General features: G+C 45.7%; 2 protein-coding genes across 15 annotated transcripts in view; one reads left to right on the top strand and one right to left on the bottom strand.

The window, feature by feature from the left end:
- The window catches only part of LOC111926426 (uncharacterized), a 384,290-nt gene that overhangs the window by 7,547 nt on the left and 360,286 nt on the right, over positions 1-16,457 (bottom strand). Inside the window, exons 10-15 of one of the 10 annotated variants that reach the window (XM_086875075.1) lie at positions 15,845-15,896; positions 15,157-15,378; positions 14,800-14,892; positions 14,059-14,151; positions 4,856-7,196; positions 3,748-4,560 (exon numbers count right to left, since the gene is read on the bottom strand). The gene's annotated coding sequence lies outside the window, so the exon portion shown is untranslated. Of the gene's footprint in view, positions 1-3,747; positions 7,197-11,225; positions 14,903-15,156; positions 15,379-15,844; positions 15,897-16,457 lie in introns of those variants that run through there. The other 9 variants (XM_086875073.1, XM_086875078.1, XR_015282457.1 and 6 more) reach the window with 9 other exon arrangements.
- Positions 1-16,457, top strand: part of LOC111926423 (uncharacterized) — a 237,871-nt gene that overhangs the window by 208,895 nt on the left and 12,519 nt on the right. For 4 of the 5 annotated variants that reach the window (XR_015282463.1, XR_002862916.2, XR_002862915.2 and 1 more), the window contains 3 exons: positions 6,575-6,779; positions 8,434-8,523; positions 9,103-9,152. The gene's annotated coding sequence lies outside the window, so the exon portion shown is untranslated. Of the gene's footprint in view, positions 1-6,574; positions 6,780-8,433; positions 8,524-9,102; positions 9,153-11,561; positions 11,631-16,457 lie in introns of those variants that run through there. The other variant, XR_015282462.1, reaches the window with a different exon arrangement.

Genomic DNA, 16,457 nt, shown 5'->3' with positions numbered 1-16,457 from the left:
AAAATCTTCCCCCCAGGCTGCTCCCTGGGAGTGTTGCCATGAGCTGTGGGCACTGCCCTGCTCAGAGGAGCCTCCCACCTCCTTAGCATTCCTGGCGGTGCCGAGGGCAGCGGGATGGCACAAAATGTATGTTCACAGTGTATTTACATTCACTGGACAGACACATTCCATCCTCTCACCTCTCCTGGCCCAGCTGGGAATTTTCCTGCAGCAACAGGTACCAGTGGAAAACCTGTCTGGGGCTGATCTGCACATGTTCTCTCTGTCTGGTCAGCTGCCTCAAAAGTGCATCCAAAAGTGAGCAGACTGCTCTGTGCTGATTCACAAATAGTTGCCTCAAAGAAAAGGTCAAGTTTACTCTGAATTTTGGGTCTTCCTTAGTTTTTCCTGTTTGTGTGTAACAGAGGGTGGGAGACTGGAGGGACATGTCTAAAAGCATCCTGACTTACGAAAGGATTTTGTTGTCAGCAGTAATTTTTTGTGCAGTGCCATTCATTAACGTAATGGGGCTGCAGAGAAGGCCAGGAGTGGTTTGTCCCCCATCACTGGTACTCAAGGAGCCTGGAAGTGAAGGATTTTGCTGGCCTGACCTGTTGCTGAGCAAGGCAATCCTCTGGTGCTGCTCAGAGGAGCGGTGTTCCTGTGATGAAACCCACCCCAGCAGTGGCTGGAACAGCATTTTCCCAACTGCTGCCTTTGAGAAGCAGCAAAACTCAGCAGGTGTTTGGGACATGCAGACCTAGGTTTGGCTGTGTCACTTACCCACACAGGAGCTACATCAGGAAGGTAATTCAGTGTTCTCACCATGGTATAAAAATAACCTTAATGGGTTTTTGTGATTGCTTCCTTGGGAGGAGACTTTTAGAAAATGCTAAAAGATGTATTTAATGAAAAAGAAGCAGATCAAAGCTGAATAGTTTTTCTTCTTTTGTTGTTCAGTTTTTGTTGTTGTTTTGTTTTGCTTTTTTTTAAAGAACCAGTTTAATTAGAGTTTAGAGGTTTATTATGAGTGGAGATTTTGACTTTAAACTTGCTCATAGATGTGGAAATAAAAAGCTGAATGTGGATCTGCATGTCCCAGGGGCCGCTCTGCTGGACTGGCTCATATGCATGAGTCCAGGTGAGAAGCTCCCAAACCATGGGATGCTCTGTTTGGAGGGGGATGAAGAGATCTGGCTTTACCTGAATCCCCATCATCAAGGACATTGTTACAGCTATGAAAATGTAAATCAGAGGCTATGACATTTTTAATGTTCTTTAGGAGTGCAAATCTCTTTTGTCTGGAACTGTTCTTGTCCTGGCTGCAGGGAGGCTGAGGAAGAGCCTCTGCTGGAAGGCTTAACTGGGAACTTTGCTGGGCAGGCTCATGTGCCCAGAATGGAGGGGTTTCCTTCTGTCCCAGCATCCTGGTAGGAAACTCTGTGTGTCTGGAGTTTGGAGTGTGCCAGTGCAGCCCCTCAAAATGAGACATCAACCACATTTCTTCTTAACTCCTGTCTTAGTGACCCCACCCTGAGCCAGGCTGGGCCCTGCAGTGAATGCAAAGCCTCAGGAACAAGGAACAGCCTGAATGGGCAGGCACAGATTCAGCTGCCAGCCAACAATTCCACATGGAATGTGGGGGAATGGGGCTGTGCTGGGAAGAACCGTGGGTCTTACTGCAGAGCCAGACACTGCACATAGAGTCCATCCCTTCCCCTTTTTAAACTTCACTTTTAGTTTGGGTTCACATCACATATGAAAGATTTCCTTGGATATTCTTCAGCTTTGCCTTGTCTCTGAGCTCACCCTGGTAGCAAAAATATTTCTGAGCAGGTAAGTGACGGAATAGACAGGATTCCTTACAGAGCACATCTGTGTGTGTGTGTGTGTATATTTACATGTGTAAATTTGGCAATGTATAGAGTAATTCTGCCCCACTTAGAGATGGTTTTAATCTGGGAGGAGGCAGAGAGGGCCCAGAGCAGGCGGCAGGAGTGTGGAAGGATGTATGGACACGCAGCTAATGAGAAGGGAAGTGGCTGGAGGCTGAAGGGATACGGTGGGTCCCCAGTGTGGCAAGCACATATGCTGCCACACAGCAAATGCAAAGTGCCACCACCAGTGACAAGTGGATTGCACCTAAGGAAAACAGCTGTGCCCAGTGCCCAGATCCAGTCAGCCTCCCGACCCTGCCTGTCCCTGCTCTGATGTGGATTCAACTGGTCAGCTCTGGGAGCCTCTCGGAGCGTGCTTTGCATGGCAATAATGGTTCAGGAGTCTCTGGAATACCTTTTGCACGGCTGCCTCTTCTGCATTTGAAATCTTGCATTTGTGGGATTGTTTTATTTTGTTTTATCTTAATTTATTCTGCTGCACTGGGCATGGCAGGAACACTTTGATTGTCTGTGTAGATCATTGCATGGTTTAGTGCAGTTCTGTGTTACAAACCTTCCCACATAGCCCTGTTATTTGTTAATAATTTTTCTATTTTGAAGGAACATCCTTTGACACCTGAGCTGGATCTGCTTTTCTTAGGCATAAATATAATTGTCCCTGGTGAAGAGAATCTCCCTGACTGGTCCCATCCCCTCTGTATATATTTGAATATATAAAATATTAATAAATGATGGCAAATGTTTAATCATATTCGTTTGACTCTACGAGGCTCGGTATATGTAGGCTTTCCTGTTAACTGCCTCTGTGATATCTACATACTGCTGATTTGTTGTTGAGCCGGAGTTTTTAAAGCAAAATAAAACTGAGGTTTGCAGTTTGATTTGAATTAATCAGGTCTGATTAGACAGGAACCCATCAGGCTGTTCTGGAAATCCCTGAAACTCTCTAATTCAATTTCATGTGTTCAAAAAGAAACAGTTCATAGCTTAAGCAAAAGTGCTATTTATTTAACACTGCTTTTTTCAGAGTGCTAAATCTTATGGAGGGGGGCATCGTGATGATGTTCAGGGTGTAGGAAAGAAAGCATTTTGTTTTATGAAAATACAGATATTTTAGAATGGAGTCACCTGCTGGTAGATCTCATAAATGTACATAAAAGAAGCCTCCCTAATATTATTAGTTTGTTTTTTTTCTTCCCTGACTGTCCACCTAGGAAGCTTTGATAGCTGGAAAACCCACAAAACCATAAGACTGTATTTAGCTAAATAAGCCAATTTAAAGAGAAAGGTTGGAATTGCATATGGCAGAGGACAATTACACAAACTAAATGATTGCTCAATTAATAAAGAGATCCATGAAAGGAGAAGGAGACAGGGTGGGAGGAGAAGGCTCCTGGTTCCCCAGAGCTCCCGGACAGAACCTACAGGGGCTCTGCCGGACGCAAAAGGCTCCGGTGGAAGTTGGGCATTCCCGGCCAGGTTTTCCTGGGATGCTGTCCTGGAGCTCTCTCAGGAACTGCCAGTGGGCCTGGGGCAGCACCTCTCCCACACAATCCCGAGCCACTGCTCCCTCGGGAAGGGACAGACGCAGCCTCCCCCCCAGAGCCACCGGCCCGACCTTCCCGTGCAGCTCCGGGGCTGCTTTCGGTGCTGCCTTCGGAGCGAGCCCCAAGCTCCAGATGGGAAAGGGAGAAGAGTTCGCAGCCCGGAGCAGAGCCGGGGTCGGGGGAGAGCCGGGAGAAGGGGAAGGAGCGATTATCGGGAGGGCAGTAGTGGGAGGCGCTGTCAGTGACAGCGATTCACGATGGGACGCAAATCACTTAAGGCAAAGCCATTAGGATCAATTTAAAATACCAAAGAGGGAGGCTAAAGTGACAATAGCGTATTTTAATTGAAATCACAAATATCATTCTGCAAGATCTGGTTTAAAAGACCAGGCAGAGTTACTTTATCTGAATACAGGAAAACTTTTCATGTTTTGATATTAAAAAAAAAAAAAAAGGTAAAGATCAAAATGGAACGATATTTTTTCAAAAAATTCTTAAATCCCATCTATCTATCTATATGTATTTCTGTTTTAATGTTCTGCCTTCTCTTGACGTGATGGTCATATTATAAATGGAATTAACGAAATTGCTAATGCTTTTAATTTGATTTTAATAGAGCCTAGGGCTGAAGCATGGAATCCGCACATGTCCCATTAAAAGAAAAATACAGTTACGGGGACAATAAATAGCATGCCCAGATAAACACTTTTATCTGTGTGTTACTTTTCCTTATTGAGATGAGTAGCCCACATGCAGAGACTGGGGTTTTTAAAGACATTTTTCCAAAGCTGAAGTCCACATGATGAGATTGTTACTGGTTTTGGCAGCAGCAATGTGAACCTGGTAAAAGAGCCTGGCATGGGAATCCACCGAGTCCTGACATATCCCATTTGCCCCGAACTCTTTGATTTCTGCTCACAGAATCTGACATGTGTTGGGCATTGACCTTGCTCTTTTAAATAAGCTTATTTTAGAAGACCTCTGCAGAACGCTGTGTGTTTGGCCTCGATGTAAGCTGTTAGGGAAATGTAGTACAAACACAGAAGTTGTATGTTTTGAATGCCAGAGATGTTAAGCAGCAGAGCAGTTGGTAAAAGCTGTACTTCTGACTGCTTTCTGTGCTCTCAACACGTGTCCTGAAAGAAAAGAAAATTTATTTACCCTGCTTTCGTGTGAAGGTTGTTATTTATTTCTTTTTAGCAGGAAGTTCAGGAGCAGACTGCTTTTTCAGTCCTAGATATTTTAAATGGGCTCTCAGACACTCAGTGGAGCAAAAGCAGTTTTTTTGAAAAGAGATTGTTGGGGATGTCCCAGGTCAGAAAGCTCAGAGGGTCAGAGTCTCATTGTGCTGTAGAATCACCCGCAGAAATGTCTCTGGATAGGGGTGCTCAGGTACAGGAGTGACTTTCCCTTATGGAGCAGCACCCTCACCTCGTGTTTCAGGAAGGGCTGGAACCTCCAGTGTGGAGATCTGGTTTGCATTCGTTGCAGGGCAGCAGCTGGGGTGGACGTTCAGTCCAAGGGCTGCAATCCTGTAAATGCCAGCAAGGAAACAAATCACTGGGCCCCAAGGTGACAACACAGACAGGGAGAGGGATGGAAGGGCCTTTAAGGAATGGGCACAAAAAACATCCCTCATTCAGCCTTTCTTTGCTCAAGTCACTGGAAAGCTCCTATCAACCCCAGGAACAGCAAAAGCAGCAGGAAACTTGGAAACACACTTGGGATGCTGCTGTGGTGTGTGCAGTCCTGCACCCTTGATTTGAGCTCTGGAGCCTGGAAATTCCATTAGCTGGACAATATGTTCCCAGGAAGGGTTGCTGAGCCTTGCCATACCTGAGCAAGCAGCAGTAATAGTCTACGAAAAGGAAAGCAGGTATCAAGTCACCAAAACAAGTGTAAATTTCAATTTGTGGCTACGTGCAGCTCTTCAGGACAAAACCTGGCTCTGAGGTGAGCTGTGCCAGGACATTGATAACCCTGTTCCACGGCTCTCAGCACTTGGCTCAGTTGGCTTCCCAAGCCCCCAGGATGGGCATGGAGACCCATCTCTGACACTGGGGTGAGAGGCTGTGAGCGTTTCATGGAGCATTTCCTTGGCTAAAGGACTTCGGAGTGGATTTTCCCCCTTCTCTGCAAAGCCTCCTTCCTGATTCAGCAGCAGCACAGGGAATCCCTCCTGTGCCATGAATAATTCATCTGCAGTGTGTGCATGGGGTTCAGAGCCTGACCCAGACAGTTTTTTAGGGAAATAAGTGAGCATCCTGCCATTGGTGCCAGTGCTGGTGGCTGCTGCGTGGAGGATGGGCTGGAGCGGTGCCATCAGTCAGCGGGAGGGATGGCAGAGCTGCTGCCCCTCCTGCAAAGGGGGCCTGCCTGAAATTCCCTTAACTGTTACTCACAGGCTCATTTGTCCAGGGAAGTGGCTTTTATTTGTTGTAAATTCTTCATACAGAACAAAACCTAAATAATGTAACATATTCTGGGCTCTGGGCAGATAAAAATTGAAAGGGCCGGGGTGTTTGTGGCAGTGGAATGATAGTGACAAGCACCACATGGGGTCCCCAAGGATGGTGTCGGGGGACTCGATCCCCCATAAAACGATCAAAGACTCTGATGCAGTGGTGTTCTGTGAAACAATTTGAACATAAATGCCACTTTCTGTCCCATTAGCAAATGACTGCCATTGTACCAGGATTTTTAATTTTTTTGATAAGTGTTTTAAGCACACAGAGACTAAAAACTTGCATTGTGATAGTGCTGCAGGAAGATCTAAAGGTTGTGGTGGACTAAAAATTGAAATGCAAATCACACTTTCCCACAACCTCCTGCTGAGGCCCAAATTTTTACAGATCAGGTCCTGCAGTCCTGATGAAGATTCAGTGATCTGCCTTTCCTGGGATTCACAAATTAGTTGCAGTCCAAGGTATCATTTCCTACGACAGAACTGTAACTTACCAGGTGAAAGTTTGTCACTGAAGACAGTCCCCTGATCTTCCATTAATTTTTCCAGCTGCAGTGCCACTAAGGATCCTTTCCCAGACAATGCAAACACACACATCACACTTCCCCACTCTGCAACATGCTCTCACTGAATATAAACACACTGTATATATTGATCCTCTCCCTCTTGCTTTTTTTCTTCCTCAGCGTGCAGGTGGTAAAACACTGACTGCCATGAACTTCATTAGGAAAAAAACAAAAAAAACAAAAAAAGAAGAAAAAGCTGTGGTTTGGAAGCAGCTGGATGGCAGACTGCAGGCTGGGAATGTGGCTGCCAAAACCACCACAAGGAGACTGGGGCACAGAGGCATTTGTGGAGCATTCTGTTTGCTAATTGCTCATGGAATTTCAGGTAAGGAACATCCAATGTGATTTGTTGCAATAGGGAATGGCCTGGGTTTTGCTTTCCAGGGTGGCTTTCTTCCATCATTATTATTTTTATTGCTGTCATTACAAATGCCCAGCTCTCTGACGGAGAGCCCAGCTCACAGAGGGGCTGTGGGGTAGCACAGAGCATTTTTAGCCACACAAATGCCAGGCAGTACCAGCACACATCTCCAGGCCCTGCTGTATCCCAGGGCAGGATCTGTTCCTGGCTATGAGGAGAGATCCCTCTCAATGCTTCACCTCTCCAAACACAGGAATCTGCTGAGGATTCCCAAGGGCTGTGTGTGGGCTCAGTTTGAGCTGGTTCTCTGTGCCCTGAACCGCTGTGGATTCCCAGGAACCGTTCCGGTCACTCCTTTCCCTTCTGGCTATGTAGAGGTTCCTACAATGCAAAAATGTGTTGGAAATTATCACCAGCAGCGATGACAACCTCTGAGTCCCTCTGGTTTGCATCTGGTTGCCATCCTGCAACTTTAACTAGTCCTACAACTTACTGCTAATTAGCACCCAGCTAATGGTGATCCCTAGCAGTGCTGCAGAGTCCGCGGGCATTGATGAGAATTAGCGTTTGTCGATGGCCATGGTGGGAGCTGCCTGTCTGCAGCACTGGGTGCTGGAATATTTGATTGCCTCCTCCAGTAATTAACACTGACACTGAGCAAGTTTTTCAGAGGTCTCACTTGGCTGTGCAGAGACCAAAGACACACTGGGCTCTGTCTGTGGTGAGGAGAGGCCAATAATAATGTACTTCCCAATAATAATGTATCTTCCCTCCTTCTCTCCACTCCCCTGCCACAGGTAGCGCAGTGCCAAGGGATGGAGTCAGTGGCTGTCCTGCTGCACATTTCCCTGCTTTGTTTCCTGCATGAAATGCTCATTCACTACTTTTTTAATGTTTAGAGAACAATTTAAACATTTTAACTTAAAGTCAATTGCCTCCTTGGTTTGGGAGTATGACAGTAGTTAAAATGCTACAGGAATTTGGCACACCAGCAGTGAGTAACTCTGGTGGACACTTCCATGCCTGTTTTAAAGAGGGTGCATAATCAGAATTAAAGCACAGGGAATACAGAGAAATACAGGCCCCTTGTAACCCTTGAGGGGTACATGAGCACGTGGCTGGTGCTTCTTTAGGAACATCAGCTTTGGAAAAAGAGGTGCTGGGGACTGTGGCTGTGCCCCTGGTCAGCTTCCCAAAGCCGCTCTGCAGAGAGAGGCACGCACTGCACATCCCACCCTGCCTCTGGCTCGGCCTGGAGCTGCAAAAGGAGCTTTTTCCATGTGCTACTGTGGGGAGGAAGCTGCTCTCGCCCTCACCCTGAGGAAGATGAGCTATAGGAATATACAAGGGGCTTTTTTTATAGCTCGGGGGCCAGGAGGGGAAGCAGTGGTCATGAGCAGAGGCTGGAACTTGGCTTGTTAAGTAAATCTCAGGCTGTAGCTGGTTTTAATTTATTTTTTGTTTTATGTGCAGGAGACTAGGCCTTGCAGGCCTGGCTAATATCAAAGCCTGGGGTTTTGTAGATTTTTAATCAAGGTCCACTTTGGGGGGTTCTGCTTTCAGGGCTTGTGGATGTGCAGGATTTTTTTGTCATGTTTTTCATTTTTTCTTGCTGCAGTGTCTGGATTTCTTTAGTTCAACTTTTCCATTCTTCAGACTTGAGCCAAGTGAGCGATTTCAAATTACCCAGCACTTTCCAGAGATGGAGGTGGGTTTTTTTTGTTGTTTGGGTTTTTTTTTTGGTTTGGGTTATTTCTTTTTTTTTTTCTGAAGCAGACTTGCAGTCCAGTTTCTCTGAAAATCACAGATGGGATTGCAATCCTACCCCATTGCCTCTCAATAATTTGGCATTCTTTGCACTGTCTGAATAGTTTATTGTTCATCAAATCTGTATGAAAGGAATTTTATATAAATTTTTTGTTTGTTTTGTCCCTCTGCTGGCAGGAAAAGTAAATCCCAAAGTATTTCAGCAGGTGCTATTAATATGCAAATAATGGAGAGTACACTGGGTCTAATAGACCTCCCAACTACATGGGAGGTGTCGCTGTTGGAGCAAATTAGCTTTCTGTAATTTGCATGCTTTTCACACCCTCCTGGGATTATATTTTAGATCAGAGACAATAAAAGCATATGCTGTTAGTTTTAAATGTAACTAATTTTAGACTTTGAAACCATTTTAACCTAACTTCTTAGTGTTAAACTGTTATTTGCACAGAAACTTTCCACAGAGCTTGTAATTTGCACGGCCTTTCTGTTCCCCCATTAACTGCTCTATCTCTCTTTGCAGGTTGAAAGAGAAGAAGGGAATCTGCCAGGTGGCTGCATTCTGAAAAACAGGTATTTCTCACAAAATCCAGATTGTCCTAGCCTGGTTCTGAGTCTACATTCAGGTCCTGATGGGGTCTAGATTGAGCTTTTTATGTCAAACTTCTTCCCTCCCATTTGGCATCTCCATATGGTGTAAACCCATCCCAAAATGATGCTGTGGCCCCAGCTGGCTGCTCACAGAGGGAAGAGGCTGCTCGAGCATCAGAAAATCTTCTTTGCTCACCCAGCAAAGCAAAGAGCCCCAGAGCTGATGTGGCACCAAATCCCAGTGTGGCTGCCCAGCCTGTGCCTGGTGAGAGTGCTGGGAAACTGTTTGGAACAAACAGGAAGAAAAGCAGGGATTTCAGAGCAGGCTCAGTCCGTGGACTCACACATTACTGACTTGTACTGGCACATTATCAATGGCACTTTCCAGTTCCACGGCTGATGCCTGTGCTTTGGGACAGTGGGAATGATGGGGCCTATGGAGCTGTGTCCATGTCCCAGGTGCTGCCGTGGCTGCTCGCTGCTGGACTGGCCAGGTGGGTGCCCCTTGTCCCCATCCCGCCCTTGTGGAGCTGGTCAGACCCCAATTCCTGCTGCATGGAAGGACTGCAGTGAGGGCTGGGAGAGGAGCTGCAGGTGACAGTCTGGGGAAGGGGCAGAGGCAGCCCCTGTGTTTTGTCCCCCTGCCAGCTGTGCCAGTGGCCGAGGGTGAGATCTGGGAGCTCCCTGTGGCACAGCTGCTCCATTGCTCATAGATCCCTGGGCAGATCACTTGGGCTCAGGGGGTGGTGGCCATCCTTGATTTCAGGGGGAACAGAGTTCAGGGGTAGCATCAGACGTGTGGAGGAGATGGCAGGCAGGTGGAGGTCAATGTAACATTATCAGATTTATTTCTGCCATGGGAAAGGTGAGTGTGGCATGAGATAGTAAGTCTGAGAGGGGTCCTTTGAGACAGGAAACTTTTGGGGTGCAGCTTTGGCCCTACAGCAACGTGTGGTGAGACTCTTCTGAATTTCTGGGGCCACAACTTTGCCATCAGTGTTTTATAGGTGTTTTTCAGAGATGATGTACAGAAGCTGTTTGTTTCCCATGGAGTGTTCTTCAAGCTGGAAAATACTGGGTGCTAATTTTTTTCTCTCATCTCACCCTAAATGTTTTCTAGCATTAATACCAGTGACCTCCCACTTCTGCTGCTTTTTATTAATGGGATGTGGTTTGCCTGTTATGGCACTGGAGTTGGAAGCACTTGCTTTATTTAAAAATGAAAACAAAAAGAGAGAAAAAAGGGCTCTGATTACTCAGGTGTTGACAGAAAAAAACTGTGATGTTGTGCCAGATGGCTGCATTTGTGAAGCAGAGTGTAGTCAGAAGGAAAGTGGAAGGAGACAAGGCAAGTGTACATCAGGAGTGTGAAAACATGACCAAAATACCTTCAGCCTTGTTTCACCAACACTGGATTAGGAGGCAACTGTGGTGAGATGCAAGCAAAGAAAAGCAGAAGGGGACACTGTTTGGAAAACAAAAATGTCTTTCACAAAAGCTTTGAATTAACAAAACTCAGGAGATTTTGTGGGCCAGTGCCTCAGAGCACTGTGCCACATGTGACAGTAGAGCAGCGATGGCAGCAGGCTGTGGCCGGGCTCAGTGAGCTCTGGAGCAGAGCTGCTGCCGAGCATCGCCCAGCGCCCGCTGCCTCCAGCACTGCCCAGCCCTGCACGGGGCCGGGAAGGGGCTCCCGGGGATGGGGGAGCTGTGCTGCCTCCTCCCCTGCCCCTGCCCTCGTGGCAGGCTCTGGGTTATGTCCACCCCAAAAGTGGGCCCTTGTGACACCAGAGCTGGCTGGTTTGTGCCTCAGGCTGTTTGGACTCGTTCCTCACCTCCTGCAGAAGCTTCACTCAACTTCTGCTGCCAGGGCAGGGTCCGTGCCAAGCCTGTAAAAGCCGAGCCCTTGGCAGCCCCATGGGGCAGGGGCTTCGTTACCCTTTTATATCCTGAAACGGAGCCTGGGCACTTTCAACTTTGTGTCCACACTGAAGCTTTTGGCTGTCACAGAGGGAAAAGTTTAGAATAGTTTGATCTCAGATCACAAATCCAAACTTTTTTTTTTTTTTTCCTGTGTTTAATCTAGCTCTGCCCAGACTTCTTTGGAGCTCCACATTCTCTCCTCCTCTGTGGTGGCTCAGGGGAAAAGGAGGCTCTGACATGGGCACAGAGGGGCCACTCTAAAAGTTTGGCCTCTTGTCTCTTGCCTGGGTTGTATCTTGGTTACAAACCTGGTGCTTGGGTTTTGTCAGCAGAATCTGAAATCCTGGTGTTCTTAGGCTACACTTTGATTAGAACACAGCCAGGAAAATGTGTGGTAATTTTCACTCAAACAATTTCCACACAGCTTTCTCACCCCCCCAACCCACAAACTACCTCCCCTTTTCACAGACACTTTCCAGCAATGAACTTCATCCAAAGCCACTGGAGGTAGGTTGTGTTTCCAACAACAGGTACAGAGAAAGTGGCAGGAACATGGATCTCCTTCTGATCCCTGCTCTCGTACAACTAAAGCTTGAATGTGAGTTTCATTCTTTTATTTTTACAAAATCTGAATTTCTACACTAACTTTGGATCAAAAGTTTATTCTCCACACCAGCAAGATGTTGTTTTTTTTTATTTGCTACAAACTGCATTGTCTTATTTGGGGAGTATGTTCACAATTGAGAAAGAATTGCCTTTATTAACAAATCAAAAGCTTGTGCTGTCAAAACTGAAATCGTTCTACCTTTTTATGTGCAAATTACAGCTTCTGTCAAACCTTCAGCCATGGTGCGTTTAATTTGTGGAAATATAAAAATATCTGGCTTAATATTAAAATATTCTGCATGAGGAAGGAAATATTTGAAGTGATGCATTGCAGTCAAGATTCTCGAAAAATCAGATTTGAAAGAAATAAAGTGGTGCTTTAACAGAATTTATTTTCCCTACTTCTGCTGGAGTTTGGAGCAGTCCTTAAAAGTGTGTTGAAGTTACAGAGGTTTCTGAATATCTGGCTGGATCATGGCCTTTGGGAATGAACCAAGCTAAATCTAAGCATGTCCAGGACAGAGGAGCTACATCCGCAGGGTTTTCAGAAAGGGGCACAAGATGTTTATTTTTTTAATTAATGGCAAAGATACTGAGAAACTTTTCAGTCAATTCATTAGAGTTGGGGTAAAACAAAAAAAAGCAAATATTGGTTTCAGCACGGTAGCTCATGTTTTGGACGGTCTTTGTAGAGAGGATAAAATTCTGATCATGTGAGGCTGGGCACTGGTTCTGTATTTAGGTTTCCAAATAAAGAGCTGTGTGCCCAGCAAGGTGAGGCACTGATGGACTCAACCTGAGCTCCTTCCATCACAGTTTGGGTTTGAGCCCAGGGCAGCCCACACTCACCTGAGCTTGGAGCTGCCAGTTTCTTTCTGCTCTTTGAAGCAGCTTGTCCTGCTTTTGGCCTGCTTTTGTTGGGAGGACAAGGAAAACCCTGCAGAACCACCTGCAGAACCCCCTTTTCAGTGTGCTCAGTGTCTTTAGCTGCATTTTGGCTTATTAGGGTTTTTTCCTAGCATCCCAGCAGGCTAGTTAGTGTTGAATTCCCAGCTCTCCTGTGACCCAGGAGCCTTTCCCATGGCTCTTTGGGAGGCTGGTCCTGTCCAGGCAGGCTGTGTTTGCCCATCTTTTTTTTCCCATCACTTATGAGAATATCTCATCCTGTCTTTGGGGAGGTTTTAATGGGGCTGATTCCATTTCACTTCACTTTTTCTGAGGCCCAAACCAGGAACTTTTGCCCTTCTGAGGAGCTGAGAGGAGAGGAAGTGGCTGTTCCTGAGGAGCAGCTTCACTCCTTGGAGTGCCAGTGCCACTATCCCATGGAAAAAGCCTCTGGAGCAGTGCATTAGTGATGCCTGTGGCCAGGCTGGGATGTGCCCATGGAAGCCCAGGGCAGGTGTTGTTTCCAGTCACCTGGCTCCAGCGGAAGAGCACCAGCATGGTCACAACCACCCACTTCTGTGCAGAGGGTGCAGAAAATATCCCATGAATTGTTGTCAACTGTCAGAAGTTCCTTTTGGGGGTGAATTATTGTCTGCAGGCATCCAGAGCACTTGGTCCCCTATGCCTTTAATGCCAATGTCAGCAGTGCAGAATTCCAGCAGCCAGGGTTTAACATTTAGTTCTTCTGGCTCATCTCTCCAAGGGGGTTCCTACAGGCTGAACGTGCAGGGCACTGCATGTGAAGGTGTTTATTAGGCTATTAGCCATAATTAATGGCAAGGCAGCTACTGAGGCTGTGGGCTGGCCCAGGCTTTGCCCACGTTCTCTTTTTCATACCCACGCCCCAGCGTGAATTATATGATGTTCATATTCAGCCTCTCACCACTAGAGACCAACAAAGTGGTTTGGGTTGGGATCTCCTCTTTCAGGCCATAAACATATGATCCAGCCACCCCATAAAGTGCATTCCTCCAGCTTTCCATGAATTCTTAGGCATAGCTGTGGCACGCAGCAGGGTTTGGGTCTGGTGTCTCCAGCTGGAGAAATCCTGCCCAGCACAGCTGTAAGGCACAGTGTGAAACAGGCACTGGAGCTGGAGCTTCACCCAAACTGGTGAGTTTTGCCTCTGCTGCAGCCATTGTTTTTCCACTGTTTTTCTAAAATAGTGGATACCGTGCTGTCCCCTGCTTCCATGTAGGGATTTAGGGACAAAGCTCTCTGAATGGCACAATTTGCTGCGGTGGGAGGCCCAGGATGGAGGTGAGGGCACTGGTGAGCCAAGCACCTCCCTGGCAGCTCCTCCCCTGCCAGGAGTGCTGCAGCCTCATGCACTTGATCCTTTAATTGGCCCATGTGCAGGCTGGACAGCTCTCTCTTTATTATTGTTATTATTATGCAATCAGACACTACTTACCTACAGAATGTGCTGGAGATGCACTATTTATACAGAAACCACGTACACTGAGACCCATTTTCTCCATGGTGATTGCAGATAATGTGGAAATCTCTGCTTCAATTCATTAGTAGAGCAAAAGACATAGTCAGGATTATTTGGTATAATTCACAGCACTTCAAAATGCATATATTTTCAAAATACTTAAAATCTATCTCTTGGGCTGGTAACTCAAGCTTTACTGTAGTGCTGTCATCTTAAAGTTGGGGTGATGCCATTTTTTCACTGGAACAGGCCAACTGTTCATTAAGAAGTTCATTAAGCATGGGATTTGTGGTGAGTGACCATTGTGCAGTGTTCGTAAAACTGCTCAGAGCTCAGAAGGATCCCTGGCACCTCCAAAGCCCTCAGAGTGAAAGCCTTGGGGAACCACCAAGCTGAAAACTTGTTTTCATACAATCATAGAATGGTTTGGGCTGGATGAGAACCTTGATGATCATCCAGTTCCAACCCCACAAAAAGGTACAACTCAGGGAAAAAAAAAAAAAAAATCTGAGGAATTTTGTTTCTTGTGTTGAAAAACAGAAACACTGAGTTAATTTTAATGTGTTCATTTTGTTTAGGAGAAAAGTATCCTTTAGTATTTCTTTTGGATACAATTTTGTGCTGCATATACTCGGTGTTTTGTGACAAGCAAAACACCTCAGATAAGTAAAACTCCTCAGATTAGCATTTCTTATTTCATATCCATTCCTTTCTTACCTTATCAGGACCATCACTGACTTCATCCAGGCCAGTGCTGGATGAGCCTCCAGATTCTTGCCACTTATATTCACACCAACATCCAGTTCCATCCTGTAAAAATCTATGAGTTTAAACCCAACTTTAAAGACAGACTTTCAAAAACTCTTTCTAACCATTGGTAACCTTTGGCAAATCCTTATCATTTCCAAGTGTGGGTACAGATTTTTTTCTAAAAATGCAGGTGGCAATTTCTGACAGCCATTTACAATTTTTTCAGCCAACCATCATGTGCACATAGATCTCACCACCCTCACAGCAAGGCTTGTCCACTGGAGACAGGATTTAAAATATCACTGCTTAAGTAATTCAACTTACCTTACGCTCCTGAGACCACCATGTGTGGGTTTATCCTTTTCTCCTTTCACCACTCATCTCTCTGGGACTTTGCTGGGCACTGTGGGGTATTTGCCCACCTCTAGAAATCAGCTGTATAATTTACATTTCTAACTTCAGTTGCTTGGTGACCAGGGCTTTTCTTTCAGTACCACAGATTCAAATGTTCCAATTGTGTCTTGAAAATCTCTTTCTTAGCCCATCCTGGGAAAAGAAAATGTGGTCAAGCTTTTTCCCTCAGTTCCCGGTTTCTCCCACCTCTAAACCTGAGGTTGCCCATGTACCTGATTTCCCAACTCAATCTAATCAGTTATACATTTTTAAGTAGTTGTCTGAAAAAATGGACAGAAATTATGAGGATCATTACCAGTGGGAAGCTGCTTTCCCTGCTGCCACTCCCCCCTGTATGTATTTGCTTCTCTGTCTTAACACCTGAAATGTTTGGGAAAAAATTTAAACACGGCCAATGACCACATTTAATGCAGGAGCTTTCTCACCTCTGGGCTCTGTATTTATAGCTCTGTCATGTTTCTTTCTTGTACTGACCTGGAGAAGACGATTCTTTTTTTTCTTATCTGATGAAAAGGTTGTCTGTCATGATCTGGTTATTGCAGTACAAAATATTGCCTAAAACCTGACCCTGAACCAATTTTGTACAAGGACAGCTTACCCCAGAATTCCAAAGGAGATGAAATCCTCCTCATGCTCTCCAAAGGGGGAAGCTGCTTGGGGCAAATAAAACTGGGCTGAGTCTCAAAATCCATCATGGAGCCTCAATTTTAAATGCAATGTCTCTGATCCCAGCTGAAGCCACTCTGCTCCTAGTGTTACTCCACTGTACTTGGAGTTTAACGTGGATTAACACAGATTTTCACTGATGTGCAAGCCAGAAATTTAAAAATTAAATTTAAAAAATTACATGTAGTGTGGCTTGAAAAACATTCAAGGTACTTTTAGCTTTATTAAATGATGCTGTTCAGTGACTATTACCAACCAAAAAGAGGATTAATTTCTGATGACTTAGGACCTTCACAAATTTCCCATCCCTTTCCATTCACGTTGCCCATGAACAGACTCTGATTTGTAATTATTTTTTTTCCATTAGACATAGTTATTCCCAAAGTCTTTTGTGGAGGGAGGATAACTTTTCCTGCCTCTGAGACACGGCATTTGTGAAGCAGACAAGAGATGCTGTGCTCACAGACTGCTGACGTGGGGCTGGTTCTTTTCCCTGATTGAATGGATGTGACTTAGGGAAGTTTCTCCAGTTAAGTGAGTTGTGA

This window comes from Cyanistes caeruleus, chromosome 2 (genome assembly GCF_971803275.1).
Source record: "Cyanistes caeruleus chromosome 2, bCyaCae1.hap1.1, whole genome shotgun sequence".
NCBI lineage: Eukaryota > Metazoa > Chordata > Aves > Passeriformes > Paridae > Cyanistes > Cyanistes caeruleus.
This window is presented reverse-complemented; position numbering and strand designations above follow the sequence as displayed.